Consider the following 18,449-nt stretch of genomic DNA (forward strand, 5'->3'; position numbering starts at 1 on the left):
TGATTGAAAGGAGAGTATTAGGAAGTTGTTAGAGTAATCTTTACAAAATTTGGGGTAACTTGAGGTGCGGGAGAAAACAAAGCTCAACCTTGGCAACTAAATTGGAACGAATAGCAGGACAAGAAGTGGCTGTTCCTAAAGTTTTAGGAACTCCCGTCCCCTGCACACTATCTGATATCTGTGGAGCAGACCAATAACTTGTGTATTTCAGTATTACAATTTTCATAGCATTTTTTCAATAAGAAAAATAGATCGGTGGAACAGTCAAAGTGAATAAACTGCTCACAAAACCTATATTGAAATCAATCATAGTATTATACAAAATACATCCACTTTCCAGAGGTGGTGACTTGCAAAAACTAGTATCACAAGGAGAACTGTATTGGATACACTGCCTTGACTCTCTCGCCTCTCTTGGCATGAACGAGGACTATTACCTGGGCCCCTATCTATGAGATGCATACCCTCCACTTCAATTATTGCTAATCACACTATTCCATATTCACCGCAACCTCCATTTCCAAAGTGCCCAGTTGCTCGGAATTTCTCTACTACTCACCAGTGTTACTCTATTACTTTTAGCCCCCCTTAAGCATCTACAGCTGCTCATTTGGTTTAAATGCACATCTACAAGTTCTCATATGTTTGAAATGTAACTCTTCAATGAATCAAAATATATCCAATGTATAATGTATGCAGGTGCTCATTTGGTTGAAAAGTACATCTTCATGGGCTCATACGGTTGAAATGTAATTATTTAATGAGCAAAAATATATCCAATGTAAAATGTATTGTATCTGCAGATGCTCAACTGGTTGAAATAGTTACCTTTTAGAAATACATGCTCATTGTACTACGAAATGTATCTGCTAAATGTTTAACAGCTAGTAGCATATGTATAACACATCTATACCTTAAATACCCTTTATGGGCTTATGGGAAAACGACAGTACTTTTCCCTTAATGACTAATTGACAGTGAACGGGTTGACCTTTCCGTCACATCTCCAAAAAGAGTATCATATTAAGTCTGCATCTTGCTACGTCCCTTTTCATCATTTCATTTTTTCATAACTATTTATAGTTACTTTCCTGTCTCACTATTACGAGTATTCACGTTCTTTCATCTTTATCAGTAAGCCGTTTTATCGACTCGCGCATGCGCATTCTTTTTGTTTTCATTAGGCTCTGACGCCGGCATCACCGTGTTGTCAGACCCATGATGTGCACCAATTACCTTAAGCAGATTAGGTACGCATGCGTGGCTGCCTTTTTTACGTCCACGCATGCTTAACTTCACGTCAACCCTGCTTCAGTATTTAAGAGCGTTACTATGTATGTACCACATCCTCTTCGTTCGGGATGAGGCTCGCCACGGTCCATTCGCTGAAGTGTTTACACTAAACCCAGTAAGTGATTTATTGGTCCACCGACACTCGTGTCACTGGGACTAACTCTTCTACTCACTGCACTCTTTTTTCTATTTACCCTCATGCAGAGATCTTTACTAACGTGAACTGCTGCCATTTTTTGATTAAGGCTCTGTAGCGGTCGTCGGAAGCTGTTTTGAATTTGATTTAGGTTGAGTTGCTCTATTAAAAATTGAGCTCCTATTCTTGATTATTTCTTGGACTATTAATCGAGAGTGGATACACACGTTTCCCTTCTCATAACTGCCATCTTTTTCAATTATGTTGGCAAATCGAACCTCCTTCTCTTGGGTTACTTATGCCATATTGGACAGTCCCCTACATTTCTTAAGTCCCTTTTGAAACAGGTCTTGTTGGGTTTTCCGTTTTCCTTTGGTTATTTACCGTATGATTAGTTATTTGGACTGGACTCATGTTTAGCATTTCATTTTGGGGCATACTAAACGACTAGGTGGTATCCTAGATATTCCTTTGACAAGTATTCCAACTATAGCTCCTAAAATGATGGAATGTGTTGCATGTTTTGTTATATAAAAAAAATGTATTAAATATTGTATTATATGTAATAGAGTTACTAAATTACACCTTTTTCTATCTTTCTCTAGAAATTTGATTGTGAAATATGATTTTGCCCCTGAAGAAGAGTTTATACTCGAAACGCGTCGTGCCCAGAAATTTTGTATAATAAATACTATGATTGTTGTCAATATAAGTTTTGTGAGCGGTTTATTCACTTTGACTGTTCCACCCATCTATTTTTCTTATTGAAAAAATGCTATGAAAATTTTAATACTAAAATGCACAAGTTATTGGTCTGCTCCACAGATATCAGATAGTGTGCAGGGGATGCGAGTTCCTAAAACTTTAGGAACAACCACTTCTTGTCCTGCTATCCCATATGAGCACAGGTTGTTCAGCAAGACTGCCTCAATATTTACAATTATTTTTATGCCTGGGATCCAGACGATGGCCAACACGAAATGGTTACAGATTACCATATGGAACCTCTGCAGACCATCAACACCACCGTAAAGGGATTCCATGCTATCAGGGAAGAATTGAGGGCCATAAGATTAATGACCCTGCAGAACAAATATGTCCTTGACATGATCACAGCGATGGATGGAGGAGTTTATGCCAAAATCGGCCCATCATGTTGGATGTTCATACCTTCTCACGATGATGAGAATGGGACCTTGTCCAAGGCCATAACCTTGCTGACAAACCTGAACAACAAGATGGAAGACGAGACAGAAGACAGCACAGATGATGGATGGTTTGCGTCTTTTTTCTCTTGTGTTCTACACTGGATGGTAAACATCTTTAAGTTTCTTGGAGCAGTATTAGTGATGGTGATGTTTGGTTTCTGTGTGATCAGGATAATAATTACAAAGTGTAAGAAGACAGCGAAGAAGGCAGTAGGAATGAAGATCATGATTGATATCGAATCAGGGTTGAGACCCAAGGAGTTGACAGATGAAGATATCAGAAAATACATAGAGGCCAGCATCGTAGCACTTGAGGGAACCAGGTTCCTTTACCCAAAGAATCACAAGAAGTATGTGGGACGATGGGTCTATTGTAATACGAATGCACAGTGCAGCTATATGAGCTGGAGTGTGGATGAACATGTAAAATCAGCAGGATCCCTAAAAGGAGTGATGAAGATCTGGACTGCGAAAAGAAGAAATCAAAATGTGGAGATTAGTGAAGGTGTGGTCAATGATTCAACCAGAGGGGGGAGTGTAGAGGAGCCAATAACTGCCCCTGTAGGAAGTCCCACCCCACTACTACCTGTATGCTGGCAGCCTGAAATTGTCCCATGCTTGACACCAGCACTTGTGACTATTCTGCGTCAAATCTTCGAGAAAAGGTATCCACTAAGAAGACCCTATCAGATGTATTCCCGAAGAGATGACAATCTCTTGGGGGGGATCCCTGAAGGAATATGAAAATAAGACAAAGAGAAGTTGATGACATCACAAGAAACGAGCGTGATGCACTCAGAAGTCTGGCTGAAGAAGAGAATGTATGGACCTTATAGAAACTGATGACGAAGTAAATAATCGAGTAAACTTTCATGTGCAAAATGAAGATTGCACATATGAAGAGCACTGTAGAAAATACAAATCGCTCAATGACTACAGATGCGGCAATGCAAGTAGGTCAAGTAATCTTAGAAGCTGGCTATACATAGTGAATAGACCAGGCGTAGCCGCCATTATATAGAAGCTGGACATTGGTGTCACTATTTTAGTAAGTTCAAACCATGAAGAGAAGGGCTGAAAGCTGTGTTGCAGCAGAGAATTAGCTGGGAGCATGGAAGAATCAAGAAGGCCTGTCTGGCCGGGTGTCAAGACTGAAGGCAGCCAAGACTGGTTATCTAATCTTGAAGGCAGAGAACATGAGAAGCTGAATCATCCCTTGTTAATGTGCAAAGAAAGAACACCATGCGTGCCAAGTTTTATTGATTCAAGACAATTAAGTGCTGCAAAATGGGCTGAATTGGGGTCTCCAGTCATGTAAGCCCAGGATGAAAATAGAGGTGGGCACGCAGTTCCAGAACTATGATGAGCATCTGCTAACACTTCCTTGTATTTCCGGAGAAGATAATATATTGTAAGGCCAAGTTCAAAGACAATCTTTATGGCAGAAGGGATGAGTGATGAAAGATGTTGGGCTAATTGGGTGGGGAGGTTCAGTCCAGTCCACCCCTGACACCTGGATATGAGCTTACATGCTGCTAGTGAGCCGAATGTTCCAGATGGGCATGAGTGTGCCAACCAATTGTAGAGGGCCATATAATGAAGGTCCTTATAGTTTGAGAGCCAATGATGTACCGTGTTTCTAATAACTTTTGAAGATGTCGTGCACTAGGGGTGGGCATGAGTTGTCCACCTGACTGTAGAGACCCAATCACAAACCGACCCATTATAGAAAGTATAATTAGATGTTACCCTTGAGCTAACCACAAGCCCCCATAGGTTTTTCTTATTTGCCACATGGTATGATGTCACGTATCATGAGTTTTTATTATAAAAGTGTTGTTTTTTATTAAATGCTTCGAGAGAATGCTGTGCGACATCCGTTGATGTCTTTTGTAACTCCCTGTTTTAGACAATTGATAATAAAACAGTAAAAGGACTTTGCCATCTTCCTAAATTGGTTTGATTATTTGGTGTAAAGAGCTGCTCTTCTTCCCATCCAACTGCATGACACGCTACCCAACAAGGGCCCTACGTTCACTTCGAACTTGTGGAAGGGAACCCCGAGGATTGTGGAGAAATGTATTACCTTGACCTTGAGAAAGGTAATCTTGAGGCTTGTGTGGAACTTTCTTGAACTCGGGGGTAGGGGTGCTGAAAGGGAAGCTAAGAGCTGGAAGAAGCTCAGAACTTTGTGTTAATAGCCATTTATTGTATTATTGACATCCCTACACATTGGTTAGATTTAGTTGTGAGGGTAAGGATAGGTTTTGGACACAGAAAGACTTTTAAGTTGAACACTTTGACTCAGACTTTCCTTAGTTTCGTTCAGGTAGGGAAATCCCACCTTAGCATAGGGCAAGTTAGGCCTTCTACCATCCTGACATTTGAGTTAATAAATTATTTATATTTGTACTTTGAATCTGTTGTCTGTGTCTTGCTTCATGGTGCCTTCACAGGGTGCACTGAATTGAAAGGAATGCACTAGCTGAACACTTTCAGCAGAATAGGAAAGAACCTGCATGTCTGTGGTTGCTCTGAGACCTAGAAGTCCTCTTGTAGCAACTCATAAAAGATTTTTGTCCAGTGGCTCACAGCTTTTCCCTGACAGGAATTGACCCAGAGCTCAACAGGTGAACCAATCCTGATGTGTGTCCTCGAGGACACCAAGCATTCTTGATGGGGGTCACGCCGTGTACGCACATACTGCGAAGTACCACCCTGCCTGGTTGCAGCTCTCTATCAGTTCCAGGAAGCACAGCATAGGTGCCGTCTGTGGGAGCTCTTGTTGGACTCTCCCTTCCTAAAATAAGAAAGGGAGGGTCCTGCCGTTTAACATTATTCTTACAAGGTGTGCGTGGGATACAGATGTGGCATGTATGGTTATGGCTCGTCGGCTTGGGATTTCCAGAAAGCACAGTGAGGCGAGGGTCATTTGGTCAGTGTGATTGTAACATCTGTAGAGTTTGCCCATCCTGAGCTTTTGCCCAAAAAGAAGCCCAGGAATGTTGAATGTGGCAACCACCATTGATTGAGTGACCCCAAAAAGATTAGAATGGATCTAGGGAACTGATCTGAGCGCAGGCCCTCACCCCACACTCCTACCCCCCATTAAGGGGTTCGGGTTCAATTATGGAGTATGGCTTTACCTGGATGTGGAGTTAAGAACCATTCTTAAAAAGCAGCAATGCTTTTTGAGATCCCCTGACAGCAAAGTTCTGAACAGTGCCTTGGGGCCCCCGGCCTGAACATCCTCCAGTATGGCACACAGACCCATGCTTATCTTCTATCTTCTTCTAGGTATTCCTAAGAGGGTATTTACAGGTGCTTTTTGGAAAATAATAAATTAGTTGTGCACATGATAAGGCCTGAAAGCTCTGTGTCGTTTGCATCCTGTGCCCACCCCGTACTCTCTGCCCCATCATACTTTTTGATGGACAGCCCCCCAAAATCAGACATATTTTAGAAAGTATGTTTCTTTTCAGAAGTGGGGATCACTTGGTCGAAGCATGAATGGCTATGCTTAGTGGGACATGTTGAAGATGGCCCTGACAGGGCTTCAGCCATCATCTGGGCCCAAGGTTGCGAGCTCTCGGTCTGCGACAGACTGTGCCTGATGTGGGCAGCCTTTTCATTTCTCGCGGTCAGTCGGTGGGTCCTTCTTGACCTGTGGCTGTGTGTGCGGAGGGATTTGATGTCTGGTGAGACATTGGGTTAGGCTTCTGTGAGAATCCGCCAGGTATTCTGGCACCTGCCCACAGGTGACACATGCAGTTATTTGCTTGACGGACTGGTATTGCCAAGGGGCAAATGTCCCCCCACTGGCACGGCACCTGAGTATATTGGACTGAGGTTTCAGACAGCTTGCAGTCTGTCAGCCAACAACATACTCAGGAAGGTGAGATGAGTACCTGGAGTTTTCATACCTCTGGGAAACCCCTCCCATACTCCATAGCACTGTAATGAGTGGGGTCCCCAGTGAGCCCCTTCCCCATGCCTGCCAATTATTGTATCCTATTGCAAAAACTATACAGTACAGTGTATCGCGTGAGTGTGTATGTGTTAGAGAGAGAGAGAGGGGCTAGTGGTAAGGGTGTTTGGAGGAGACCGTTGTTTTGCCTGCCATTGCTATTAGTTTCAATTCATTGTTACATGCCTGGCTTCTTTATTGTCAGCCTGTCCCCTTAGCCTGCTCACTGTTCGCTCGACTAGTCACCCACACTGCAGGCGGCACTAGCTGGGTAACGAGCAGGATACCTATATCCTGGGGGGAGGGGTGTTTAGTGTGCGCGTGTGGTTATGCTGCATGCAGATCCTTTCTGTGAAAGCGTGCTGTCCCACTACTGGGCTGTGTGCCTTACACAGTGACATTTCCAGTTCGCAGTTGAGGATGCTGTTGTATGCACACATTTAGGACCCCCACCACACTCAGGCGACACCCACCGTCCTCAGGTGAGATTGGAGGTCAAACACAGGTGACCACCCCTGGCTGCATGTGATCACCATTTCCTTCAGCTAACGGCTTTATCCCTGTCAAGGTCACCCAGGGCCCTGCCAGGAGGCCGATATGGTGGCAGGTGACCTCTCCCGCCTCGGGTGACCCACCCTGCCAGACATGACTCTTGCGTCACTCCTTAGCCACGGGTCTTTTGTTTCCCCAATACACTTTCATTCCGGTCATGTAAATCCCTTTTGTCTGTTTCTCTGCTTTAGTAGACTGCTGTCCTGTTTCCATGACAACACAGGCTCGGTTGCAGTCCTGCGCAGATGTCGAGTGTATGCCACACATCGTGCTCACAACACCTGCTGCTCATACTGGACCAGGTGCATATATGGCTTCTTGCACCATTCCATTGCGGGTGATGCTAGCCCAGTTATGATTTTTTGCTTAGCATTCTGGGACGTGTAGTCCTGGTTGCCCCCATTATGAATACAGGAAGTTCCAGAATGGGAGGGGAAAAAGCAAGCACGGACTACCATCTCCCGAATGGATGTTTGCATGGATGCAGCTGCGCCTGCCATAGCAGAAATGCAGGCCCTGCAACCGCTCCTCACACTGACTCCTCCCTCCCCGCCTCATTCCCTCAAGCTTCCAATGAGTTCAGTGCACATCCTCTCCACCCATTACATTAATTGCACATGATGCAAGCACTGCACCTTCTCCAGGGCCCGACTGGGGCATACAATGGTCTCGGGCACTAATGAAAAAGTGGTCCGGGGCTGCGAATGGCAGTTCATTCCTTTTGTGACAGCCTGTTTGTGTAGTACCTAAAGCCGAGGTTTTTAATAAAACGTGATGCAAATTGTGCACTTAAAAGAATGTTTATTCAGTAACAATTGTCAAAACGGCCACATGATGTAGTAATTTCTGACACTGGCACACATGGGCCCAAAACGTGGCCCACTTAGACCAAGAAAACTGGCCCACACTAGCATTTTGCGTTTTCGGTTCGAGCATTGCCCTATTGCCCCATAGGCCAGTCCGAGTCTGACCCCTTTGACATTGCGCTATACGGTAATCTGTGGGCTCGATCTCTTCTCTGGGCTGTCTGTAATCGGCAGTCTCTCTGTGTTGGGGTTTCATCGGTGCTCTCTCTCGCAGCGCAGAGTTGGGGTGTCTGTAATGTGTGTGCTTTGCCTCTCTGTGTTCGGGCCCCCAGGTGTTATCTGCGCCCTCTCTCTCTCTCTCTCTCTCAGAGTAGTGGTGTCTGTGTGTAATCTCTGAGCTCCTTCTCTTCCTGTGTGTCCTAGTCCTAGAGGATGGGTGGAGGTCAGCTGGGGGGCTGATGTTAGAGAGGGGCTATGGGGCTGTAAACTTGATTACAGACAATGATCGCGGGGGCTCCTACCTCCTACTCTAAACTAATGTATTGATCTGGGTCTTAACAAAAAAAGTACAAACCAGCTCCACGTGATCTAAAGCAACGCACCCAGACACACCCTAGTCCATAACTGGTGCTTCTCCATCCCCCGAGCCTTAGGTCCCCTCATTGGTTACTAATAGCAAGAATAATCCTGCTCCAGCACTGTGGCCATTCACCGGAGCCTTGCGGAAAGGGGCGTATCCTACTTAACCACAGGAATCAGCAGAACATCCTTGAGAAGAAACTTGAGATTGTCAACTAACAGCGATTTAGTTCTACTGCCCTTCTGCCGACTTCGACATGCAGGCAGATCTGTAGCAGGGGCCACATTTACGAGATGGAACTACCTTCCCAGAGAAGTCAAACTGCAGCCCATTACATCAGCCTATAAGGCTACATGAGCATTGAGAATTGTGAAGTAGAAAAAAGCACTGTGCACTCCATGTCATGTTTCTGTTCAAAGATAGCAAATCCTCATAGAAATGTGTCAGGCAAAATAAGTACGATTCACTTTGAAGTAAGAAATTAGCACAGTAGAGTACTCAGAGCATTGCTGCCCTGTTTTCCCCTGCCCTCTCCCTTGCACTTCTCGTTCTCGCACTTGCACGTTCTGAATGACACAAGGCCTAGTAAGATCGTTTGGCCTCCCTCTGTCTTCCCTCCCTTGTCTTGTCACGCCTAGAAACACTTGTGTATATGCGCATTATAAATGACTTATCATATCATGATCACCTCTCAACACACTCCTTATCACCTCTCACCACTCCCCTAACCGGAAATACACCTGTACTAAAAATGAATATTGTATGATATGTAGCTACCATGTATACCCTGTTTAAAAAAATATATTCTATTATATGTAACTACCCTGTTTTTCACTAATACCATGTAACCATTCAACCATTCCCTGTAACTAAACTCTTCACAGGTGGTAACAGCGCTGCGATGCCCACGGGCTGCCTGTGTGCTATACAAATGTGAAATAGTAAATAAACAAATAAATAAATAATCATATCTATAAAAGACCATTTTTGTGAATTAAAAGACTAAAGTGTCACCTGTGTCTTTCTCCAAATACTTTCCCCATCTGTCCTGTTTACATGTCGGTCAATTTGGACAGAGGGCATGTCACGCGCTGGGGGCGGGGCTTGGGAGCACTACAAAGTTTTATATTGCGAAATAAAGAGGTGACAGAACCTAACTCCGCGTCCCCCGTTTTATTGCAAGGCCTTCATTCACGAGACCTCCATAAACATAACACCCCATATTCCAATTTCTCTTCAATTCATCTACATAGTAAGGCGTTGTCTTGCATGACTTTAAAATCGCTTTTGTCACATATTTACTCCAAAATCCAACAGCTAACGTCAGTGACCCGGCAAGCTACTGCTTTGGTCAACGGACCCTTCACTGGTAAAATCCGGATCAAATGAATGTATCAAAAACTCCAGTGTCACGTGGAAGACAGCATAGGTGGTTGCTGGGGGGTAAGAGGGGGTTCTCAGGAAGCTATAGCCCTGGTTCTTTTGGTTGTAGCCACAGATAGAAGCTCAGGGGTTACAACCAAAAAGGCTATAGCTATCCCCCAGTCCCAACAGTCCCAAAATTAGCATAGGCCCAGATCTTTTCCAGACCTAGCAACACCCCTGGAAAACAGTAACCTCTTACACGAATTGCAACTTGAATTCAGACCGATGAGGGGAGCTGAATCTATACTCCCCTCCATCTGAGTCTCTCTAAAACACAACACCAACGATGCACTTAACTTCCAGGATATCTCTGCAGCATTCGAAACATAGCCACACAATACTTGGACTTCGAATTAGAGGGCCCTCCACTACACCGGATTATATAATTCCTTACAAATAGGACAGGGACCACATACATGGCCATTTTCTTGTCAGGATTCCACCTAATCACCTGTGCAGTACCCCAAGGATCTGGCCTTTCGCCACTTCTCTTAAACATTTACATGACTCCTGTTACAGAGTGGGAGTAATAGAACACTCGTACACAAAACAGGTGAGGTATGCCAGGCATATTCTGAAGTTAATTATATAGGGTAAAGATAATAGGAACAAAGGGATTCAACATAAACAGAACAGCCATTTTAGGCACCATTGTGTCCTTGTCAACAAAAGGGTCTCTCTAAACCACAAAGTGCTCCACCCTGTCTCAATACGGTAGGTCCCTCCTCTGCCTAAAGCCTGGTATGGGAAAGTCAAGCATCCATGGCTTGAAGATCCCCCGGCCTTGTAATCCCTCCTCGCAGGGAATAGTATTGGGATGAACTCCTACAGAACCTAAAGGAGAATCTGAAATACAAAATAGAATATTTCTCTAGAAAATATGTAAGCATGACAGGCTAACCCAAATCAATTGAGGGCCTATTTTAATTGGATGGAGTGTCCTTTGCACCAATGCCCAATCCCTAAACTAGATTAGAAGTTCCCAGTGCGATTGCGCCCAGGAAGGAAAGTGTCCTTCAGATCACTCACAATCTCAGGGTAGTTTCAAGTGCTCCAGCACACTTCTTTGGCTTTGCCTTGGCTGACAATCCTGACATCGTCTAGTCTTTTTTGATGCCATAGCCTTTAAACTCCTATTCGGGTAACGGCTGTATCAGACCCCTCTTGGCCTATGGTCTCTGGATGCTGTACTGATGCAAGAAGTGTAGCTTCCCCTCTTGCCACAGGAGTTCTTCAAAGCAATACAGGACAAGATCTGTAGCTTCCCCTATTGCCCTAGTGGTTCTCCACTGTAGGAATTTCTTCCAGCCTCCCTGAGTGTTTGTCATGCTGCAGTAAATATAATCTCCAAGCCAAGGGTTTCTTCATCATTGCAAACATTTTTAGTTGGCTGTAGTGGCGTTACAACTAGAACCAGTATCAGTGCTAGACCTGCACGGCAGCCTATTCTTCAGCTCCTTCTTTCAAGGCCTGACTCCTGCCAACCTTTTGTCCCAGGCTTGTAGCAGGCTCTCTAGCCTAATATTCCCATGCAGTCTGGCCTGTTCTATGGCCAATGCAAGTTCTGACTCTCTAGCTCTTCTTCACTTGTGCTGTATGTGTCTGAATATTTGGAATTGGACTGTGCCCTGGCCCTAGCGGTCTGAGGTTACTAAAGACCTGTGTGTTATGTTGGGATCAGGCAGCACACATCTTGCATGCTGGCTCCCTGGTTCACAATTCATTTCCTTGCTTTCAGCATCCTTGCAAGGGTCCTCATTTTGCACGTTTTTCCTTGTTGCTGCAGAATATCCATACAGCTCAAGTTTCCGTTCAATGCCAAATGTCTGCACCCACAGTGTGCTTTGTGACGAATCCAGGGTATTAGCCCCCCTCTCCTCTCGGGGGAGCCACGCCTTTGGGACTAGGGAGGACTAGAGAGGTAGGCCCACTAAGATTAACACCCCATAGGGGAAAGGGCAAGCCAGATCCACTGGAGGTGATTCCCCCTCTGGGTATAGGAAGTTCAGAAGAGGGTGGAGTGACCCACCCTCATGTAGAGGGAAAGAAGTTTTCTTTTTTATTTAATAAAGAAAAAGTAAACAGGGATTTCGATTTAACTGAGCGAATGAGGTGCTGTTGTGCAGTGTGTAATACTTAATTAGCCTTTCTTTAGGACTGTGGTCATTAGGCCTTCCTGCTCTCCCAAACACGCCTGCCATCTTGGTGGCAAACAGTCCCTCACACTTTCTGGGGATTATACTGCCAAACACTTTTTTCTTGGATTTTAGCACCATCTTTCTTTGCTCGTGTTGGACTTGCAGACTGTCATGTTGGCCCTCCTGGACCTTTGGAATATATAGCACCATCATCTCCTATGGCTTGGGTGGTCTGTCAGGCATCAGACTTTGAGCAGCATTGGGCCCTGAGGTTAAGAAGCTTCTTCTCTGTGGTGGACCTTTTCAACTGGTTTTTCTTCCAGACCCTAAATTGTGATTTGAGGCTTTTCTACCACTGTGTTATTCTGCTCAAGATTGAGGGTCTTTGCATTGCTTCTTTCATTGTCCTCTCTCTAGTGCAACTCTGCTCCTTTCACAAACCTTCTCTCCTCTTTACCTCCTCAACTCCTTTCTTCCTTCTTGCCTCCTTACTGCACCACCATGTTTGCTCTCTCTCTCTCTCTCCCACACCCTCTCTGTTCTGCTACACTATACCCCTCTCCATTTCTTTCTCTCCCTTCTTCTCTCTCTCTCACCCACTTCTCTACCAACTCCCCTGTTCTCCTCCTTGCTACTTCCTCCTCCTCTTTATTCACCTTCTCTTTCGCTCTGTCTCTCCATCGCCTCCTCTGACCTTCTTTCCTTCCCATATCTCTGCTGACCTGCTCTGTCTCACCCCCACCCTCTCTGCCCTTCTCTGTCTTCTATTCCACTCTCCTCTACATCCTCCTAATTGCTGTCTATCTCTACCTCCTACAGTCTTCTTCCTTTCTTCTCTACCATCTCCTCCTTGCGTCTCTCTCCTTTCTTCCTCCTTACTGCATTGCCACTGTCTACCCAGCACCACTCACTCTCTCCATACGTGCGACGACTCCAATACTTCCTTCTGGTCTTCTACACTTGATCGGGCCAGGCATGAGCTATTTCATGAATGTGTTTAAGTGTGTCTGTATATATATATATATGTGTGTGTGTGTGTGTGTGTCTGTATGTATATATATATATATATATATGTGTGTGTGTGTGTGTCTGTATAAATATGTGTGTGTGTGTGTGTGTTAAGAGCATTGAGTGAATGAGTGCTACTCATGTGGGCTACAGACTTTCTAGGCGCTTGTAAGTGGCTAGCTAATGGAGCAATGGCTCCTCTAGACGATGTTATAAAACATCCACCCACTATATTTGATTAATAATACAAATGGTTTAGGCTACTGCTGGTTGTGTGGGTTGGGTGTCTCGCCCATTCTACTATGTACAATTTCAAGTTTCTGACATATTTGGGACTTGGGGAGCAGGGGAGAGTGAGGTCAGCTCAGGGAGCAGCTCTCATGAACTATTGTCTTTCACACACCCATTCTTCCCTTTCAGTATAGTGGTGTTCTGCTCTGGTGTCTCTGCATGCCGGGTGATCCCTCTCCCAACGTCCACTGTACTTTCCAGCAGGTGACCGCTTTCTAAATCGTCCAGGAGTTTTTGGGATAGCAAGGTTTTCTATACATGCAAGGCTAAGGGTGGACTGGGTAGCTGGTGCAATCTACCATATACCATCTGCATGGCCTGCATCCTGGAGCGGGCAGTGCTCTCCGGCCCCAGAGTCACACAAGTTCCATCCCCTATGCTATGACTTCATCAAGATGTTTACAACTCGACTCAAGCGTATTCCATCTAAAACCAAAATAAACATGATTTGTGCCACTGCAACAACATAACTCATGTCATTCTCCTTTTCTGAAGAAATGGGAGTCTGCTCATAGCTGACTGGAATGAAAAAAACGTGGACTCTTCATGGACACCACCCTCGAACCCCAGGCAAAAGCCATTGTAAGAAGTTGCTTCTTCGAGCTCCAAACCATCCAACGCATTATCTCCTCGCTGACTTCCCGCACAGATCCATGGCAGTCCACCATGGCAGTCCTTGCACTAATACTATCTAGAGTAGGCTACACAACAGTCCCTACCTGACCTCTCAGAATGCTTACTAAGCCATCTACAATCAGCCCAAAATGCTGCAGCTCAAATCCTCCTTGAGACTACAAAGATGTGAACACATTACACCACCCAGCCGAACACTCCACTGGCTCCCAACATAGAACACAATTCAAAACTCTCTGCATCAGCATCACCTACTGTGACTGCCACGGCGGAGGCCAGAATACACCAAGAGGAAATGTCATCATTACAAGCCACTTATAACACTTTGGTCAAGCAACAGGGCTTAAGAGGCAGTTGTATCAAGCAGGACTGTCATGGAAGGTCTGGTGCATAGGGAGTAGGACAATCGGATCCCTCTAAACAAGTTGACACCTCTATTTCACAAGGCCAGTATCTGAAAAGACCTGGACCTTGAATATATCTGCAAATCTTAAAAATGAAGGAGAACAAATGTAAGACAGCACACACTAAGATTGAACAGTGTGAAGAAACAGATACTGTCCTGAGGATCCCTTTGACAACAAAAGGGTGAAGCACGTGTAGAGAGTTCGTAAAATCTTTCGAATACTATTAAAGAATGTTTATATGCAAACTACAAAAGTGGAATCAAGATTATTTGGCTATCACCATATAACAAGTTATCAATTTGTTGGGTTGGCACAACAGGGATTATACTCACATTTGGAATATATACTTTTTATCTCTAGCAATCAAGATAATAGTGTAAACCCAATGCAGACAACCCAGAACATAAGTCATTATGTTTGGATTCGCCCAAAGGAATAAGTCCTCTTTTTGATTTCAATTGCTGTACAAAAAATGGTTTAGTAGAGCAGTAATTTATCAGATCTTGGGTACTCTCCTCATGCTGAACCACATGTCCATGGTTTAACAGCACATACCACATCAACACTTAGTAGTCTGGTATTTCCGGCATGCTCTCATCAACACCTCAGGTTTCGCATCAGTCTCCCCATCTATTCCAGTAACACCAAACCCTTATTCTTTGCTTGCAGAACCACAAGGCAGAGGTGCACTATGCAAGACCACATTACATTACATCACACATAGTGAGAAACTGCTGGCTCTATGTGTTTCTGCCAGCAGAATAACACCAGCTGCACTTCTTGGAAGTATCACCCTGCCAGCAGCACCATGCTGGCTTCTCTCTTGTTCGGCGTTCCCACCAGCGGGTCAGTCCGACTTCACGAGGAGAAGGCTCAGCACAGGAGTAGAGAGGCAAGGAAAAGGGCAAGAGTCAGGACGCTAAAGCGGGGAGGTGACAGAGGACGCTTTAGTAGCCCCCTCAGTGATAATCTAAGTGAGACAAGCCCTTCTGTCTCTGGAGTGAAGTTCTGGAGGAGAACAGAGAATAGGGTTGCGGAAAAACCCTCAATCCCAAATCGACAATCTAAGAAGAAACCTAGGAAAGAGAGGCAAGTGAGGGAACGGACAACAAAGGCAACAAAGACAGTAAATAACTCACATGGTGTGGTTATTTCCTTGGTCCCCTAACTCCTCGCTCACTCTCAAAGGCTGGGTATTGCCGAGGCCGCAGACCACGATGTAAACAAGAAGAAAAAGTAATTCAAAAAGACTGTCATGCTGTGCGCCTCACCTGTGGATTATTTCAGGGTTATGATATGACATGATATGATATGATTTGTATTAATAACGTACCTTTACACAAGCGTTTCTAGGCGCCACAAGACAAAGGAGGGGAGACAGAGAGATGACAAGACAAAGGATCTTCGTAGACCATGTGCAAAGCACATACGTAACACAAGAAACCACTTACTATTCAGGAAATTACTCAAAACTTGGTTCTTCACGTCATAACTAGAAAGACCGGCCACAGGGGCACACTCCCAACTAAGACATTGATGAACGAATGAGACAGAACCTGATCCACACCAAGCAATCTACAGAAAAACCCTAAGGAAAAAAAAATCCCAGGACATACCAAACGACAAACCGAGAGACAGCAGTATTAGGACCAAAGACGTAATACTTAGCAAGATGAAGACAGAAACTTCAGGACAACCCATCAATAAGACCCTCACCCTAAACTATAGCCATTCTCAAAAGACCTCATGACAGCAGACAGCTAGAGAACAGGAAACCCCTTACCATTAGCCCCAACCAAGAGGGTGAGAAACAGAATAAGCACCCACTTTACACAACGCTCATCAAGATACAGCGAGAAGCACAATGTGCCATCACACACAAACTACAACTAAGCAATAGCCTTAAGGAAGTCACCCCACGAAAACCGAAGAACTAACTGAAAGATAGTCTTGGAAGGAGGAAACTAACCATGGAATGCACAGGCTGACATAGACGGACGCACTAGGATGTCTCATCAACAGCAATCTGACCCAGAACCATCCAAAGCTTCCACTGACCAGTGTCACACTAGATAACAAGAGAATAGATAGTACCAACCCAGTCCCACAACCGAAGAAATGGTTGAGACACACCCACCACCCCATAAAATACTCCCTATGACAGAGCTGGATACGCGCAGCACCACCACAGCGAGACAGCTCATAAGGTACCAGCAACAACCCCAGCCACATAGATTCAGCTCAAATGGAACCAGAAGTACCTGAACCAGGATACAGACCACAATAACCCAACCCTCAATTTTCTGCATACTTAACCCACACAAAACTCACACAACCATCTCTCTCCCAGCAATCCGCACGAACTTTACCACACGCATCAACACATAGACAGCACCTACAGCACACAAGACCTCACCAGATCCGATACTTGCACCAAAGCCCAGCACTCGGTGTATACCGAGCTGAAGCCGCCAACAGCACACCACCTCTCCCACTCTCCTACTCCCCTCCTCCCGACGAACCGTACCCACCCCTTCTTGTTTACAGATCTGCCAGAGCGCCTGGGGACCAATTCCGTTGGTGATGGTGCGCTATATAAGTACCTTTAACATAACATAACATGTGACATACAGATCGTGCAAGTGCAATGAGAAAGTGCAGGGGAGAGGGCGAGGGGAGGAGTGCAGGGAAGGGAAGGGGGGAGTTCAGTCAGGGCAGCAGGGCTCTGAGTAAGTGCAAGGACAGTAGAGGATACACAAGTGCAGTCCCAGACTGGAAGTGCTGGGTAGGCCAGAAGGCAGTGCAGGGGGACTGGTCATGGGGCTTTGGGGGGGGGCATGGCACCCTGTGTGAATCTGTGGGCAACCACACCACCAGTCATGACGAGCAGTAGGCTGGGCTACCGGACTACCGTATTCCTGCCGGGAAGACTGACGCAGACTGCCTTCACTTTCACGCCGCCGGTTTGGGCATGGAATCAATTTAAATACAATCCTCCTTCAAATCGATTAAAGACACATCAACTTGAGTATCACGTAGGACCAGGCACAGATAGCAGATCATTCCCTGCCGCAGACTGCCTTCCCTTAACTACTGCCACCTCTGCGCCCTTAGCAGGTGGCGATATCTGACCCCCGTGATCCTCCCATCCCTTTCCCTAAGAACCGAATAGGGAGCTTCATTGCAGAGCCCCTTGTGCTATAGGTACTATAGCTGGGTGACCTCAAGGACACCCTCAAAGGCGGGAGGGCCTCAGCTTGTCGGTTCCTATCTGTGTGCAGTGCCTTCGGCAGTCCTTGACACCAGTGAGCAGCTCTTGAGGTGCCTGTAGCTTAGCGAGGACTAGACCCCTGTTAGTACGGGGCAGTCTCCTCTGATAATCATCTGCATCCAACCCCCCCGCCCCCTCTGTGTTGTTCTACTTACATAGTAGGTTGGAAGGGTGCAGCTGGTTGAGCCCAAAGTATAGAGGAGAAGTCATCAGCTTACAGGCACCCTTTGCTTTTTCACTCAGTAATTTCCAAAACCAACACCATGAGTTCATTTTTCAGCAGTAAAAACCATCACTCCAAACATCAACCTTTCAACCTACCTTAATTGCTCACCACTGGGACAACAGGTGGTTTAAGCTCGAGAAGGAGAAATGGAAAGTAGAAACAGATGGGAGTGGAAGGGAAAGCATTTAAGAGGGCAAGTGGGGTTGGGGATACGAGACAAATGTATAATTAACCAGCACACATTACCGTAAAAATACTGAGTCCTTCGGGATCCTTTTTGATCTCACCCCACTATTGCTGAAAAGGCATTGGTTTAGCCACCCTCAACAGAAACATCTCTTACTTTTCAGGTTCCCTGAAGACCAGGATGACCATTTCTTTTCAGGGGCAAGTCCCGGCGGCCCGGGATTTCAGGCGACGGAAAGTGTAAGTCCCCATTCCCATGAAATCCCATAGTACTCCATGAGAATGAGAACATGGAAGCACCAGCACTGTTGCTATTGGTGCC

This window comes from Ambystoma mexicanum, chromosome 3q, assembly GCF_040938575.1.
Source record: "Ambystoma mexicanum isolate Mex_15411 chromosome 3q, UKY_AmexF1_1, whole genome shotgun sequence".
NCBI classification, from domain to species: domain Eukaryota; kingdom Metazoa; phylum Chordata; class Amphibia; order Caudata; family Ambystomatidae; genus Ambystoma; species Ambystoma mexicanum.